Below are 18773 nucleotides of genomic sequence, written 5' to 3' on the forward strand. Positions count from 1 at the left end.
CGACCTTTAACGCCTGCTTTTAGCAGGCGTTACAGTAGGGTGCCGCAAAGGGACCTTGGTGCTAAGTACGGTGCCGCAATTTGCGGCACCGTACTTAGCGCCTTCCCCATTCCCATTGAGCCCTATGGGGCAAAAATGGGAATGGGGAAAGGCCCATGGTGAATGGGGAATTACCGCCCCACCAACCTTGGAATGGGGCAGTAATTTCGCCATTCACCATGGCGGACCCCGGCATGGACCATGATACTAATAGCACCATGGTTTAGCGCCGGGGTCGTAATGAGGCCCAAGGTCGTGAAGTGAGAAATTTTGCAGGTCTTCAAATGCTACTAAAATTACCCGGGCTCATGTCCTCAATAAAAGGGGGAGAGGGGGCTCAATAATATATGCATAGGCGCAGAGTGCAAGGAGGCAGAGGACGCAGTTGCACCCATTCTCCTTTCCATGCTCATCTTTATCACTGGTTGCGGCTGGGTTTCCGTCTCTTCTTCTGCTGAGTTCAGGCTTGCTGATATCTTAGCATGCATCGTGCAACATTAGCAAGTGCTACTCACCTCATAATGGGAAGGGGGCATCATCAATGGGACCCCTGAACCTTGATTGGAGGGAGGGCTTTCCAAATCTGTATTGCGACCTTAATAGTAGCATGGGGACGCAGTAGATCATATAGTAGGATGCTTCAAAGACAACTAAGCAGGCTAGGCAACTGTTGTTGAGATGTTACATGCAATATACCTTCGTATAAATCAAATGGCTTTTTTTATTCCTGCTGCAAAATGTGCTGTAAAATGTGTTTCAACTTGGGGATGGGTACAGCCCCCTTGCTTTACTCAGTGTGAGAATCTCTTTCTCCATAGTGAAGATCAACGTCTGCCACCCCTTAATATATGCACAGTAAATGAACATGTTATAGTGAAATATACACATTTAGGTCAATTTCTCTTTCCCCTTAGAAGAAAGTGCACAAGACAACGGAGCATTTCAGCATTTACCTTTCCAAAAAATGTATCAATCCTGAAAAATAATCAGGGAGAGCAGAATTTCTAATAACTATTCTGCCCCCCCCTTCAAACCCAACAAGGAATAATGAAATATTCCATGAAAACAAAATACAAATATGAGACGTGTACTTTAATGACACTTTTATGTGGGTTTGTGGTAAGTGTCTGCACTGGAACATCAAAACCTGGTGTGAAATCCTAGTATCCTAGTAGCCAAACACTTTATCAAGAAAACCTTTTTTTATGCTGCCCTTAAAAACACCCAACAGGGGTTGCATCCTCCCTATGAAAAAACTGAGCGGACTCTGTCCATCTACATGTATCCTCGACTTGTGCCATAATAATCAGCACAGGGCAAGAAAAACGGAAAATAACCCCTCCAGTCTCCAAGGACTGTCACCTCATCCCCAAGTATGGCTTAGAATAATACTCGGTTTCATAAAGGTAACTTGCAAAGTACACAAACTATAGTAAAGCAATCAAATATATAAATCTTTGTAGAACTATGCTCGCCAAAAAGTGTACCATTAATGGAAGACTACCATGGACAATGCTGGATTTGACTTTTATGGACTTCATTCAATCATGATGCGTCACCCTTTCTCAACTCTCATGGTGAACTTCTTTTGCATCTTGTACTCATGGTGGCCCTGATTCATGCTGTTTCCATCTTCATCTTGTATCCTGCTTGCAACATTATGTGTTACTACTGACTTCAGCAATTATATTCACTCTCCCCTCTTGCTTCTCCACTCTTTTGACTGCTAACTCTCTGTTCTCTCCTCCTTTCCCTTCTTCCTTTTCCTATCTCCTCCCCTTACTTTCTTCTATGCACTTACTCTATCAGAATTGCCCTTGGACCTAGTATGATAGCAACCTCATCTGTAACCTCCTCCCTCCCCTTACTGGTTTTTTCCTCCCCACCACCCCCTCCAGCACTATCTGAAATGTCGTCAGGCCTAATATGATAGTCGCTTGTTTTGTTCCTCCCCTCCCTTTCTGCACCGCTCTTCTCAGCTCTTGTTATTTTTCCGGCTCTACCAGAAATGTCGGCAGGCCTAGTACGGTAGTCGCCTGTCTGTTTCCATTTCCTTCCCACTCTCCCCCTCCCTTCCTTATCTATGTTTTAGCTCTTGCACTATCTGAAATGTCGTCAGGCCGAGTACGATAGTTAATTTCACATCCTTACTGTTCATGGCTTGTAAGAATGTCATTGTTTTTTCCTTTGTTCCCTCCCTTGCCTTGAAGCGCTTTGAAACACATTGTGTATAGGCGCTATATAAATAAACTATCATATCATATCATATCATATCATATCAATACCAAAATGCAATTCATTCAGCGCAAGGAAACAAATTGCCTGTGTATTTTTAAAATGTACTTTCAAGGCGGGCCGCATCACGAGTTGGGCGGTAGCCCTTAAATGCAGCCGTAATGCTATTACTGCCGCATTTAAGGGTCCACCCAAACATGGGTCTGTCGTGTTTACCCGCAGCTCAGAGCTAGGGGTAAACGCGCCAGAAAAATGCCCATTTTTGGGTGCAATTAGCGCCGTGCTATTAGCGCGCGCTAATTTCGCTGATAATTACCTATTGGGGAATGGGGATTTACAGTTACCGGCCAACCCTTGATCCAGTGCTACTAGCACCGAACCGGATGGCACTAACGCTATTAGTACCGGTGGTAAGCCGGCAGTAATACCGCTGGGATACTGCCCGACTCGTGATGAGGCCCTAGACGCATAACAAAAGGTAATGGGCCTCATTCCGAGTACGGCGCTAACCAATGGCGCTATTAACGCCTTGGTTGACGCCGTACCCGGACCGGCAGCGCCTTGGTGGTTTGCGGAATTACCGCCCCATTCCAAGGTTGGCGGGGCGGTAATTCCCCAATCCCCATTTACCCTTCCCCATTCCCATTCCTGCCCCATAGGGCATAATGGGAGTGGGGAAGGCGTCAATTACGCCACCGTAAATTACGGTGGCGTAATTAACATCAAGGTCCCTTAGCGCCATGGTATTTAACGCCTGCTAAAAGCAGGTGTTAAAAGCACCATGGCGCTAAGGGAACTCGGAGTATGGCGGTAAGGGATTACCGCCACCGCTCTCGTTAGCGGTGGCCGCTATCCCTTACCGCCATACTCGGAATGAGGCCCAATGTGTGGAAATGTTTCCTGTTTATGTTGCAATGTTTGACAAAGAATGCTTTATATATAAAGTGAGGGAAATGTTATAGTCTATAAAATAAACGCTTTTTGGTGTGCTAAGTATGACAATGTGAAAATAAGGCAGATCGTTTAAAACTGTTTTGTCTAATATATTTAATTGTCCTAGAGGAGGGCGTAGATTTAGGCAGCTGGCGCGTAGTGTGTGCTTTCAAAATAAATAAAAATGCCCATTTGCAATTCTTAATGTCTTCTCCAAAACAATGATCTCTTAACTGGATCATCGCTTGTAAATCGAACTAACTTTAAATATTCCCCTTGAAGAAAGAAAGTGATAAGCACTGCTGAAGAGCCAGCAGCTTCTGGGATGGCGGTATTTATCTAGAGAGAGAGTTGCAGCAGGCGGCTGAGAGGTGACTCTCTGAGAGAGAGAGAGAGAGAGAGAGAGAGAGAGAGAGAGAGAGAGAGAGAGAGAGAGAGAGAGGGAGAGAGAGGGGGAAAGGGGGAAAGAGAGAGGGAGAGAGAGAGAGATAGAGAGAGAGGAGAGGGGGACAGAAAAGAGAGAGAGGGAGAGCGAGGGAGAGAGAGGGAGAGAGAGAGAGAGGGAGAGAGAGAGAGAGAGAGAGAGAGGTGGAAAGGGGGAGAGAGAGGGTGAGAGGGAGAGAGAGAGAGAGAGAGAGAGGAGAGGGGGACAGAAGGAGAGAGAGAGGGAGAGAGAGGGAGAGAGAGAGAGAGAGAGAAGGGGAGAGAAAGAGAGAGATAGAGAGAGAGGGGAGGGGGGAGAGAGAGAGAGAGAGAGATTTAATAGTCTGTGTCCAGTGTGTGGGTGTTTACGCACGTGCTTTAACATACACGTGTCTGCACGTTTATGAGTGTTCAGCCGTGTCCAGTACATGTATGTGTCTATGTATGTGAAAAGGCATGCATATCCTGCAAACATATGTATTTGTTGCATGGCTTGGTCTTCTGAGCCTTTCCGAATCAGGGATGCGTTTTGGGGATTTAAAAAAAAATGAATGTCTCGAGATTGGCTGATCTCGTTTCCCAACTTCTTGCGGCGTTCACCAGTTCCAGGTATGGGTTTGGTGCATGACAAAAATGTAGAAAATTGAAGAAATTGGGCACTCTTCCCAAGTAATGTAAACCTCCCCCCCACCATTCTCTTTCAGGTCCGCCACAGCGCCTGGAAACCATGGAAATGGCAGCAGAGTGCACTATAAATCCCAGGGTCAGCACCCCGAATGCATGATTTTTAAATGTATTGAAAACCCGTTACAAAGAATATGGGCCTCATTCCGACTCAGGCGTTAGGGGGTTTACGGCGCCGTAAACGGCTCCGACACTTAACGCCTGATTACAAGGTTCCCTTTGCGGGATGGCTGTTTAACGCCTGCTTTTTGCAGGCGTTAAAATCCATGCCGCAAAGGGACCTTGGCGATAATTACGGCACCGTAATTTACGGTGCCGTAATTATCGCCTTTCCCCATTCCCATTATGCCCTATGGGGCAAAAATGGGAATGGGGAAGGGGCCATTGGTGAATGGGGAATTACCACCCCACTCACCTTGGAATGGGGCAGTAATTCCGCCATCTACCATGGCGGAATTGCAACCTTAGCGGCATGCACCATGGTGCTAGTAGCACCATGGCCCTCCGCCAAGGTTGTAATGAGGCCCTATATGTTTTAAACATTGTCCTTTTACATGTTCTTTTGGTCTTTTGGTGCGTCTGTGTTTTTGGGTCTTGCCAGACAAATCATTCTGCCAAATTTGGGGAACTTGCATGGAAGAAATTAAAAGTTACAGAAGAAAAGTTTTTTTTCATTCTATATGAATTGTTCTGTAACTGTAACTACATGATTGCCACCACAGCAGCACTATAATATGTAATATGTCAAATATATGCACGTGTGTGTATGCAGACACACGCAGATTATTTCTTAGGAAGCCCAGTAATGGCGCATGAGCCGCTGCTGGCAAGATCCAAAACCGCAGATTTCACTGAATCGGATTTCACCTACATTTTTTCTCCAAATTGGTTAGGTAAGTGGGTACATTTTAAAACATAGATGGGGTGGGGTAAGGGGACAGGATAGGGTGGGGGGAAGAGGAGGTGGGGGCTGGGGATCTCCCCCACATAAAAAAAATTCAAAGAAAGAAAATCAAAGATTTCACCTTTAGGTGAAGTGGATTCGGTGAAATCACGGAGATCTATACTGTGCCAATCTCCCCTACATCTGGATCTTGTCTTGAAAGCCTTTTCTATCAGGTGGGAGGCAAAGTGCGGAAACCCAGCAACAGCTGACAGTGCGACCTCAGTGTCTCTCCGTCATCCCTCCGAAAGAGTTGGGCATTCGGGGCTTGTGCCAGCCTGCTGCCGCTATCTTGCCTCTGGTTTTATGTCTCCGCTCTTTGAGAGGGCCCGACAGTGGTGTAAAATGCAATACAAGCAACCAACATAAAACATCATACCACGCATTACTTTGTACACAGCAAATTACATCCTTTCCTTTACACGAGGTCCATTCCAAAAACCTCTCTATCGTCCACAAAGCCTGCCCGTCTGGAAAACCACACTCTTCCCCAAAACGTCACTCCACCACCACCTCCCTGTCTAGTCCCTAAACACAAACTCATTTATTGTTCTCAGGCCTTCAACTTATTCATTGTATTTATTGTATGTCTCGGGAGGATAGCTCTGCAGCAACGTGCTCGCCTTGGAAGCAAGCCGACACGGTGCGACATTGGGTCGATCCCCGGGTCCGCGCTTAGAAACCTCTGGGTATTAGCGCGCGTTATAAATAACCTATCATATCATATAATCGATTGCGCCCAAACCTGTAAGTATGACGTCACTGGTATGAAGGGAAAACATACAAAGTACATAAACATATGTAAATGCTCCCTAATCTGTGTTAAGAACCCCTCCAGGACACATACCCGCAGACGTAACTCAAAACACCGACCTCCAACACTTGGCCCATGGATTCTGGATGGATGTTGCTAACGCACAGGTTGCAGGCCCAAGGATTCCTCTAGTATGAAGTTGTAAGGCTCCGCTGTGGACGCTCCGTCATGGTGCCAAGGCAGGCTTCGGCCATTTCCTGTGAAAGAGCGGCACACACTGAAGCAGCACATGCAATACTGGCCAGCTTTACGTTGGGGACACGGCCAATATTTCTGTGCTGCTAGAGTGGATGGCCACATACGGCGGCCAGTGCGGAGGCGGTTCTTCAATGGAGCCTCTGCAGGCCCTTCCATATGCTTCTAAGCATCTTTCCCCAGTTTCTTCTTACAGGTTCAAAACATCTGTGGGGCCAGTGCTGTGCACGTATTGCAGTCATGGGGGAGCGTGACCAGCCCTGGTGGTCCTACTCTGCCCTCCCAGGGCGGGTTTAGTTGCTCTATCTTCAATACAATGATGGACTTTCACCGCCGTCACCACCCTTCGCATCCCCAGCAGGGTTCAGAGACATAGGTTTTGCATCTGCCCACCCTTTGTCCTCATTGTGCAACCTGTGCATGGGCGGAACCCCAATAACTTCACTGATGGTCCCATCCCCGCAACAGAGTCACGCAGTGGGATTCCGCTTACCCTGGTGGTCCTCCTCCACTCTCCCAGTGCAGCCCAGCTATGGGAGTTGGACCCCCACAAATTACTGATGGACTTACTCCGCGGCAATCCTGGGCACGTGTGGATGATATACCTGCCCGTAGCTGCTTCGAAGGACCCACCGCAGGCATTGGTGCAGAACGTGTCCAGTCCCTGGGATCCGCCGCTGGCATCCAGCGCTCACTGTAACAGCCCAAGATGGTTTGTTGGTGGCGAGTACTCCATGCAAACCATGATGTGCTGCTGCAGTGGACACCGGCTTGGACATCTTCCAGTCCTGGACGTCATCTCAAAAGCAAAAGGATGGATAGAATACGTAGCACCTGTTGGTGTCGGTGAGCCAGATGAAGCCAGACCTGTAACATAAAGGTAGACTTAGAAACTGCAAACAGCAGAGATATCATAGACTTGCAAGAGTAGCGCCATCTCCCCCACCCCACTCCCTCCTCACTGTAGACCTCAGGGCTCCTAGTCCAGGCCTTAAGAACTTACTCAGCCCCCTGTTTTCAAGCTGGCCACAAATCAATTATGGGAATTGTAATGGTAGTTCCTTACTACAGAGTCAATGGTTATCTTGTAAATCTGCTCTGGTTTGGGGGCCTCAAGGGGTGGACCTGGAGACCACTGGTCCACATCCCACCAGCGAAGGTGCAGTACGCAGCAGAGCACTAAATATCTAGCGGCTGTAGCACCTCGGTTCCTGGTTATATTTGCAGACTGACTTTCACAAAAAGCGCCAGGGTGATCACTGATTATGCCAGAGGTGTAGATCTGAATTTCTGCAGGTTGCCCACATGCTATGTCCCAGTTGCGACCTTGGAATGACCAGGGCAATGCGCGTTCTCTTTCCACTGGTCCGGTAACAGAGCAGGTGCCAGAAATGCAGATCATGCCAGGTTTAGGTCGAGAAGATTATGGCTCTCTTGTCTACACTCTCAATGGTGGAACTTCCGTTCCCATGGTGGGGTCGGTCCAAGCAGTCCCCTTCACCTTTCTAGAGCCAAGCAACAGTCTTGGTCCGCGAGCATAATGCTATCAAGAACATGACCATTCAAAGCACAGCAAGCCATAGACATGGTGGCCGAGTACAGTAGGCTGGGCTACCCTTCACAGGTACATCTACAAAATGGCTCCCAGTGTCTGATCAACCGTTGGTGTATCCACCAGCTAGCTAAGGTTGGCATCAGTGGGATCCATTGATACAGAGCGCAAAAATCCCCACGAGCTACCTAAGACGTCTTCTCCCCCCACACCCCCATGGAATACATTGATACGGGCAGCAAAACACCTATCAGCTAAATAAGGATGCCCTCCAGTGGAATCCATCATGGACAGCAAAATACCGACCAGTTAACTAAAGCAGCACCGACTGGAATCCATCGATACATAGCACAACATAGCCATTAGCTACCTAAGACTGCCACAAGTGTAATCCGTTGATACAGAGTGCAAAATGCCCATCGGCTAACTAGGACTGCCCCAAGTGGAATACATCGGACCGGAGCACAAAATACCCAACAGCTACAAGAGCGCAAAGAGGAATCTGTTGATACAAGGTGCAAAATACCCATCAACTTACTAAGACTGACCCCAGTGGAATCAGTAGATCGGAAGCGCAAAATACCCAACAGCCAACTAAGGCAGCCCAGATTGGAATCCATTGATACAGAGTGCAAAATACCCAACAGCTAACTAAGACTGCCCCGAGTGGAATCCATTGATACAGAGCGGAAAATAGCCATCAACTTACTAAGACTGCCCCCCACTGGAATCTATCGATCCGGAGTGCAAAATACCCAACAGCTAACTAAGACTGCCCAGAGTGGAATCCATTAATACAGAGCGGAAAATAGCCATCAACTTACTAGGACTGCCCCCAGTTAAATCCATCGATCTGGAGCACAAAATACTCAACAGCTAAGAAAGCTCAGAGTGGCATCCATTGATACAGAGTGCAAAATACCCATCAACTTACTAAGACTGCCCCCACTGGAATCTATCAATCCAGATCGCAAAATACCCAACAGCTAAGAGAGCACAAAGAAGAATCCATTAATACAAGGTGCAAAATACCCACCAACGTACTAAGACTGACCCCAGTGGAATCTATCAATCCAGAGCGCAAAATACCCAACAGCTAAGAGAGCACAAAGAAGAATCCATTAATACAAGGTGCAAAATACCCACCAACTTACTAAGACGGACCCCAGGGGAATCAGTAGATCAGAAGCGTAACTAAGACAGCCCAGATTGGAATCCATTGATACAGAGTGCAAAATACACAACAGCTAACTAAGACTACCCCCAGTGAAATCCATCGATACACAGTGCAAAATACCAAAGAGCTAACTAAGACTGCCCCCTGTGAAATCCATTGATCCGGAGCTCAAAATACCCAACAGCTAAGAGAACTCAGAGTGGCATCCATTGATACAGAGTGCAAAATACCCATCGACTTACTAAGACTGCCCCCACTGAAATCTATCGATCCGGAGCACAAAATACCCAACCGCTAACTAAGACTGTCCCTACTGGAATCCATTGATACAGAGTGCAAAATACCCATCTGCTTACTAAGACTGTCCGAGTGCAATGCAGTATTACAGAGCACAAAATACCCATCAACTAACTAAGACAGCCCCCCAGTGGAATCCATCGATCCGGAGCGTAAAATACTCAACAGCTAAAACAGCTCAGAGTGGAGTCCATCGACACATGGTGCAAAATACCCATTATCTAACTTAGACTGGCCCTAGGGAATGTATCGATACAGATGGCAAAATACCCAACAGCTAAGACAGCTCACAGTGGAATCCGTTGATCCATAGCGCAAAATACCCATCAGCTAACTAAGACTGCCCAAAGTGGAATCCATTGATCCATAGCGCAAAATACCCATCAGCTAACTAAGACTGCCCCAAGTGGAATTCAATGATACAGAGTGCAAAATACCCAAGAGCTAACTAAGACTGCCCAAAGTGGAATACATCTCTATGTAAGCAAAATACTCAACAGCTAACTAAGACTGCCCCAAGTGGAATACATCTCTATGTAAGCAAAATACCCATCAGCTAACTAAGACTGCCCAAAGTGGAATCCAATGATACAGAGTGCAAAATACCCAAGAGCTAACTAAGACTGCCCCAAGTGGAATACATCTCTATGTAAGCAAAATACTCAACGGCTAACTAAGACTGCCCAAAGTGGAATCCAATGATACAGAGTGCAAAATACCCAAGAGCTAACTAGGACTGCCCCAAGTGGAATACATCTCTATGTAAGCAAAATACTCAACAGCTAACTAAGACTGCCCAAAGTGGAATCCAATGATACAGAGTGCAAAATACCCAAGAGCTAACTAAGACTGCCCCAAGTGGAATACATCTCTATGTAAGCAAAATACCCATCAGCTAACTAAGACTGCCCAAAGTGGAATCCAATGATACAGAGTGCAAAATACCCAAGAGCTAACTAAGACTGCCCCAAGTGGAATACATCTCTATGTAAGCAAAATACCCAAGAGCTAACTAAGACTGCCCCAAGTGGAATACATCTCTATGTAAGCAAAATACTCAACAGCTAACTAAGACTGCCCCAAGTGGAATACATCTCTATGTAAGCAAAATACTCAACAGCTAACTAAGACTGCCCCAAGTGGAATACATCTCTATGTAAGCAAAATACCCATCAGCTAACTAAGACTGCCCAAAGTGGAATCCAATGATACAGAGTGCAAAATACCCAAGAGCTAACTAAGACTGCCCCAAGTGGAATACATCTCTATGTAAGCAAAATACCCAAGAGCTAACTAAGACTGCCCCAAGTGGAATACATCTCTATGTAAGCAAAATACTCAACAGCTAACTAAGACTGCCCCAAGTGGAATACATCTCTATGTAAGCAAAATACCCAAGAGCTAACTAAGACTGCCCCAAGTGGAATACATCTCTATGTAAGCAAAATACCCAAGAGCTAACTAAGACTGCCCCAAGTGGAATACATCTCTATGTAAGCAAAATACTCAACAGCTAACTAAGACTGCCCCAAGTGGAATACATCTCTATGTAAGCAAAATACCCTAGAGCTAACTAAGACTGCCCCAAGTGGAATACATCTCTATGTAAGCAAAATACCCAAGAGCTAACTAAGACTGCCCCAAGTGGAATACATCTCTATGTAAGCAAAATACTCAACAGCTAACTAAGACTGCCCCAAGTGGAATACATCTCTATGTAAGCAAATTACTCAACAGCTAACTAAGACTGCCCCAAATGGAATACATCTCTATGTAAGCAAAATACTCAACAGCTAACTAAGACTGCCCCAAGTGGAATACATCTCTATGTAAGCAAAATACTCAACAGCTAACTAAGACTGCCCCAAGTGGAATACATCTCTATGTAAGCAAAATACTCAACAGCTAACTAAGACTGCCCCAAGTGGAATACATCTCTATGTAAGCAAAATACTCAACAGCTAACTAAGACTGCCCCAAGTGGAATACATCTCTATGTAAGCAAAATACCCATCAGCTAACTAAGACTGCCCAAAGTGGAATCCAATGATACAGAGTGCAAAATACCCAAGAGCTAACTAAGACTGCCCCAAGTGGAATACATCTCTATGTAAGCAAAATACTCAAGAGCTAACTAAGACTGCCCCAAGTGGAATACATCTCTATGTAAGCAAAATACTCAACAGCTAACTAAGACTGCCCCAAGTGGAATACATATCTATGTAAGCAAAATACCCAAGAGCTAACTAAGACTGCCCCAAGTGGAATACATCTCTATGTAAGCAAAATACCCAAGAGCTAACTAAGGCTGCCCCAAGTGGAATACATCTCTATGTAAGCAAAATACCCAAGAGCTAACTAAGACTGCCCCAAGTGGAATACATCTCTATGTAAGCAAAATACTCAACAGCTAACTAAGACTGCCCCAATTGGAATACATCTCTATGTAAGCAAAATACTCAACAGCTAACTAAGACTGCCCCAAGTGGAATACATCTCTATGTAAGCAAAATACTCAACAGCTAACTAAGACTGCCCCAAGTGGAATACATCTCTATGTAAGCAAAATACTCAACAGCTAACTAAGACTGCCCCAAGTGGAATACTTCTCTATGTAAGCAAAATACTCATCAGCTAAGACTGCCCCAAGTGGACTCCTCCATACGGAGAGCAGAATGATCTACTCCGAATAGGTAATAAAGTGAAGATAAATAAAAAGTAAGAAGTGCCATGGGGTAGAGCTGGTTGTTGGAAATGCGGGGTGTGAGATAGGAGGAAGTGGGCACCTAGGAAGTGTGGCGGGGGGAGGGGGTTGGGGGAGAGGCTGTCTCCAGCTAGAGGTGGCAGCTTGAGGAAAGTGCATGGCTTGTGCTTGTAGGAACATGCATTGAGTTGGGCACTGTGAGTCACAGTGTTACAGGTGTAGACGTGTTATATTAATACTTTAATGGGGGGAAAAGTCAAACCTATTTTTTGTTTATTTAGGCAGTAGTGATGTAGTCTACATTTTCTTGTCAATATGGTGACAGCGTGTATTTTTACAGTCAGTTTAGACCGGTCCAGACCTTTTTTTGACGCTGATGAATGGCATCACGGCTTCAATTAAAGAACATGCCACGCCGTTTTGAGAACCAGGGAGGGATGCCATCAGGCGCACCTTTTGCCCCTCTTAAAGTTCATAAGGTACCCTGGGAGTGCGCAGGGTCCGCCGCATGTGAATGTGTTTCTTGTCAGCATTTTTGTCCCACTCTGCATTCAATCCCAGGGGGTGTTGAAGGGACGCCCCTGACTACCACTTGCTGGTGGCTCGCCAAGCTTATAGCGTTAGACAGAGGTTTGAGACACTGGCCATGACTTACCTCGGTGAAACGTCAAATAGGCCATTGCAGTCCACAAGCCACGCTATGTCACAGCGCCACCTAGCACGCTGCGCTGGAAGTGCACAGAGTTTCCACAACCATGTTATTCCCACTGATGCAATCAATGGATACTATTACACGTGCCAAGTCGTTCCCTAATTCCTGCACAATTATACCATGGCCACATGGCACAAGATAATGGACTGATGCTCACAGACTCCCCTCCCACACTGCACTGACCACCTTGCACCAGACTGTACACTCAACAGCCACATTGAATAGCAGCCATGTTACCCTGTGTCATGTATGACAACCCGAGCACGTCCTTCTTCTTTTTCTTAATTATCGAATGCGTGGGCGGACCCACGCAGGCGCTTCCCCATCCTAAAGGATGATGTGCACCAACCCCACCAATCAACACACAGGCCACACTTCCTCACAAACCACCAGCTACCCAACCACAAACAACCACACCCCCCAATCCAACACCACCACCCACCCCACCGCAAACACACATCCCCACCACTCAAAACACCACCCAGCGAGCCCCGGAGACCGGCGCGCAGACCCGCGAGACCCCGGCCCGTACGCCTACACATGCGCTTCTGGCGAGGCACCGCGCACCGCCGCCCACCCACCGCGACCAACCCGAGCGACACCCACACTTCCACACGAACCTCTAGCCACCAAACCACAAACCACCACTACCCCCAATTCAGCACCACCAGCCACCCTACCGCAAACAACCACACCCCACCAATCCACACCAACAGTCACAACACCCCAAACTCACACCACCCAGCGAGCCCGGAGACCGGCACGCAGATCCGCGAGACCCCAGCCCGTACGCCTACACATGCACTTAAGGCGAGGCACAGCGCGCTGCCGCCCACCCACCGCGACCAACCCGAGCGACACCCACACTTCCACCAAACCACAAACAACCACTACCCCCAATTCAACACCACCAGCCACCCTACCGCAAACAACCACACCCCTCCAATCCACACCAACAGTGACAACACCCCAAACTCACACCACCCAGCGAGCCCGGAGACCGGTGCGCAGACCCGCGAGACCCCAGCCCGTACACCTACACATGCGCTCAGGCGAGGCACCGCGCGCTGCCGCCCACCCACCGTGACCAACCCGAGCGACACCCACACTTCCACACGAACCTCCAGCAACCTAACCACAAACAACCACCACCCCAATTCCACACCACCAGCCACCCAACCGCAAACAACCACACCCCACCAATCCACACCAACAGTTACCTTACCGCAAACAAACGCCCCCCACCAACTCACACCCTGTCCCCAGCTCCGCCAACTACCCGCCACTTCCAAACGCATCCGCCATCCGTGCAACACCTCTCAACAGCCCAACCACCTTCCTGAAACATGCCGGCTGCACGTCAGCCCTAGCGACCAATTCAATGACTCTGAGCACGTCCTGTTTCCCCTCATTGTATACTGGGGCATGTAGTTTGTTTTTCTCATTGTGGGGATGGGCCTTCAAGTCCCAGCATGCAATGGGAAAACTAGGACTGGCTTTAGGTGTCACGCATAACACGAAGCAACATGGCAGCTGTGAGGGTGCCAGAGATCCTCGTGGACATGACAACTTCCTTCCACGAGCCATTGCTCCCATTTCATAAGCTCCTATTGGACAGGGGCGGGTTATCGGTAGGGCTACGGGGTTTCCAGGTTTACTGGTTTGTATTCATAGTCACTCTGATTCCTTGCAGGACTTATTTGGAAAAAGATGGGGGGAAAAGCGGAAATTCGTGTGTCTTGATTATGCGTTGACGGCCAATGGCTGTGCAAAGTATCACAATGCAGAGGCTAGGAAGAGTGATTCTTTGCCCCTTAAGGTTATTTTAAGGGCTACAAAGATGTTTATTACGTCAGCACATGGAGCAGCTGTTTGTGTTTAAAGTGAAAATGGATCCTCGCTTGATGCGCAAGAACCCAACTCCATGGGCTTTCCGTTGCAGGCATCAATGTGCTACATTGTTTATTTGAATAAATGCAGTAAAGGAGTAGTTACAAAAGTTTTTTTACAGAGCAAATATAAATGTGGATAAATACAAGTAAAATGACTAAAAATTAAATATGGATAAATACAGACGGAAATGTTTAAATAAATAAAATAAACCAGGACCCTTAGTTAAAAGTGAAGCTAGAGGAGCATTAAATTGGAAGTAACTGATACCGCCCACTCCGATGGCACCGCCCAATCACAGGGCATCAGCTTTGCCCTTAGTCCCACAGTTACTAACCCTGAGACATTCCACGGATCCCTTGCAGTCCACGGTTCCCTTGCAGTCCACAGATGCCTTGCAGTCCACGGATCCCTTGCAGTCATTCTCTGTAAGACCAGTCTTTACCCTTCCTGACAGATTCCGTCAGTGAGGGGGCAGGTTCCTAAAATGGAGCCCATCCCTTGACAGAATGTCTCAGGAAACCAATGCCTGGGGTATATGAAGGGTTAAACAGTGCTTTAAGTCGGACGGGCCCACCGGGCCCTGGCAGCCTCCAAAAAGTGTGGTTGAGCTGGGGCCCTGCCGGGGCCCCCCACCCCTGGTCCCATCACATCATTGCGGGACACATTATCCCACCGCAACCGCGATGGGAGAAGCGCTCGCAATTAAGTCAGGCAAGCTGACAGAAGTGCAGCCAGTCAGTGTGAATTCCTCTAGTGACCCCTCAAGTAAGGGGTCACCAGAGGAAGTTACTGTCCCTTTGTTTGCCGATCCCTCTCCCCAGATGACCACGTCTTTAACCCTCTGCGAACCTGGGAATTCCTTGACATATTTCAGGCTTTATAAAAGATGGCTTGAAAAGTACACAATTCAAGCCATCTTTTATAAAGCTTTTCAGATGGACAAAGACGCCTCGGGCTTTGTCCGTCGAGAAAGAAATGTTTAAAAAAGATGGCTTGAAAAGTACGCAAACCATAAGGTATGCACACAAATATATAAATGCTATATATTTGTGTGCATACCTTACTATGGTTTGTGTACTTTTCAAGCCATCTTTTAAAAACATAGAAATATGTAACGTATTTCTATGTTTATAAAAGAGGCCGTGCATACTACACAAACCATAGTAAGGTACACATACAAACGTATACATGCTTACATGCATTTATATATTTGCATACCTTACTATGGGTTGTGTACTTTTTTAGGCCACGCCCACCACAAGCCGAGATCCCAAATGAGGGCCCCCCCTCGAGTTCTTACCCCACTTAAAGCCCTGGGGTTAGACACCCACACCAGACAGAGTTTGTGAAGTCCTACCTCACCCTCAAATATGCCACACAAGGGAGCGGGCACTACAAATCACCCAACTACCCAACACAGCTGAAGGGGAACAGATATACCAAACTGAGGACAAAGCGCGAGCATAACGCTCCCATTGCTGGGCGCCTCAGGCTTTGGAGGAATGGTCGGAGCAGTGGAAGCATAAGCTGCGGGGGTGGGGGGGGGTAAGTATGGAGGACGCTGCTGGGCTGGCTACAGGGAACTCTGGAGATTTCCCGGTGGGCCTCGGCACCCTGGGCCTCTTTTGTGGTGGTACTCTTGTTTCCTGCTCCTGATTCTGGGGTTGGGCTTGTTCACATTGTGTAACATGAGGCCACTTAGAAAAAAGTTTCCAGGGCCTCGTTCGGTTCCCATGTGCACCAAACTTACAAGTGGCGGCGAGGGAGCAGGGCAGAAGTGATGGGCTGAACACTTTTTCTAAAATAATGGTTGCCCGTTGAGCCGAGCCTCGAGTTCCACAGCCCCTTTCATTAGCTTCGCCCTGCAAATAGCAATTCACGGGAAGGCTGCCGGAGCGGAAGAAAAGCGCGCTTAACACTTTCAGGCCCGGCTCCAGAGAGTGGGATCTTGCCCACAAGTCTTGCTGCCCTGATTGGCCGCAGCAAGAGGCAGCCAATCCTAACAAGGTCTCTGCATTTTCAAATGTAAACTGTTTTTTTTAATGAAAACAAAAGGTTGCAAAAGCTCCGCTTTTCATAATACGCTGAATTCAATCCAGCGAATGCCCGCTGGAACCCTGGCCCCTGGCGCCCTAGTTCTGGCAGCCCCTAACCGGCTGCTGTTGTCTTTGTTCAATGAAAGAACGCGTTATTTGGCATGTATTCAGCTAATAAACATTTTGGGCCTTTCATTGCAACTTCCCAGAGCAAAACACGCATGAATCATCGTCTGCTTACTCCCATAATGTCATATTGTATGTGTATGAGCTTAAGTTCTATATGTCTGTATAACGTTTACATAAACTGCGAATCATATGCGACGAGACTTCGCTTACTGTGTATGTTTGTATGACCTTAAAAACCATTGCACTGCGTTTGACCGGTTTCCCTGCACAGCAAACGTAGCCTCGTGTATGTTAGTGTTTATCATTGCCTCATTTCCGCATTTCCAGAGGTCAATTGTACATAGACAGCACTGCATTGTTTCCTTTCTGCATTACCAGATGTGTATGATAACACTGCAGTGAGTCCTTTCTGCATTACCAGAGGTGTATGATAGACAGCACTGCAGTGTTTCCTTTCGGCATTACCAGCTGTGTTTGTTTGTTAGCTAGACAGCACTGCAGTGTTTCCTTTCTGCATTGCCAGATGTGTATGATAGCACTGCAGTGTGCCCTTTCTGCATTACCAGAGGTGTATGATAGACAGCACTGCAGTGTTTCCTTTCTGCATTACCAGCTGTGTTTGTTTGTTAGCTAGACGGCACTGTAGTGTTTCCTTTCTGCATTACCAGCTGTGTATGTTAGATACCACTGCAGTGTGTCATTTCTGCATTACCAGAGGTGTGTGTTTGTTAGCTAGACAGCACTGCATTGTTTCCTTTCTGCATTACCAGTGGTGTTTATTTGTTAGCTAGACAGTACTGCACTGTTTCCTTTCTGCATTACCAGCAGTGTGTGTTTGTTAGCTAGACAGCACTGCATTGTTTCCTTTCTGCATTACCAGTGGTGTTTATTTGTTAGCTAGACAGTGCTGCAGTGTTTCCTTTCTGCATTACCAGAGGTGTATATTAGATAGCACTGCAGTATTTCCTTTTTGCATTACCAGAGGTGTATATTAGATAGCACTGCAGTGTTTCCTTTCTGCATTACCAGAGGTGTATGTTAGATAGCACTGCAGTGTTTCCTTTCTGCATTACCAGAGGTGTATGTTAGATAGCACTGCACTGTTTCCTTTCTGCATTACCACATGTTTATGTTAGATAGGTATCAATGCAGTGTTTCCTTTCTGCATTACCAGCGGTGTGAGTGTGTTAGCTAGATAGCACTGCAGTGTTTCCGTTCTGCATTACCAGCGGTGTGTGTTTGTTAACTAGATAGAGCTGCAGTGTTTCCTTTCTGAATTACCAGAGGTGTATGTTAGATAGCACTGCAGTGTGTCCTTTCTGCATTACCAGAGATGTATGTTAGATAGCACTGCAGTGTTTCCTTTCTGCATTATCAGCGGTGTGTGTTTGTTAGCTAGACAGCAATGCAGTGTTTCCTTTCTGCATTCCTTTATGCATTACCAGAGGTGTATGTTAGATAGCACTGTAGTGTTTCCTTTCTACATTACCAGCGGTGTGTGTTTTTTAGCTAGATAGCACTGCAGTGTTTACTTTCTGAATTACCAGAGGTGTATGTTAGATAGCACTGCAGTGTTTCCTTTCTACATTACCAGAGGTGTATGTTAGTTAGCACTGCAGTGTATACTTTCTGCATTATCAGCGGTGTGTGTTTGTTAGCTAGACAGCAATGCAGTGTTTCCTTTCTGCATTCTTTTATGCATTACCAGAGGTGTATGTTAGATAGCACTGTAGTGTTTCCTTTCTACATTACCAGCGGTGTGTGTTTTTTAGCTAGATAGCACTGCAGTGTTTACTTTCTGAATTACCAGAGGTGTATGTTAGATAGCACTGCAGTGTTTCCTTTCTACATTACCAGAGGTGTATGTTAGTTAGCACTGCAGTGTATACTTTCTGCATTACCAGCAGTGTGTGTTTGTTAGCTAGATAGCACTGCAGTGTTTCCTTTCTGAATTACCAGAGGTGTATGATAGATAGCACTGCAGTGTTGTTAAAACTGATATAATAT

Source organism: Ambystoma mexicanum, chromosome 1p, assembly GCF_040938575.1.
Source record: "Ambystoma mexicanum isolate Mex_15411 chromosome 1p, UKY_AmexF1_1, whole genome shotgun sequence".
In the NCBI taxonomy this organism is placed as follows: domain Eukaryota; kingdom Metazoa; phylum Chordata; class Amphibia; order Caudata; family Ambystomatidae; genus Ambystoma; species Ambystoma mexicanum.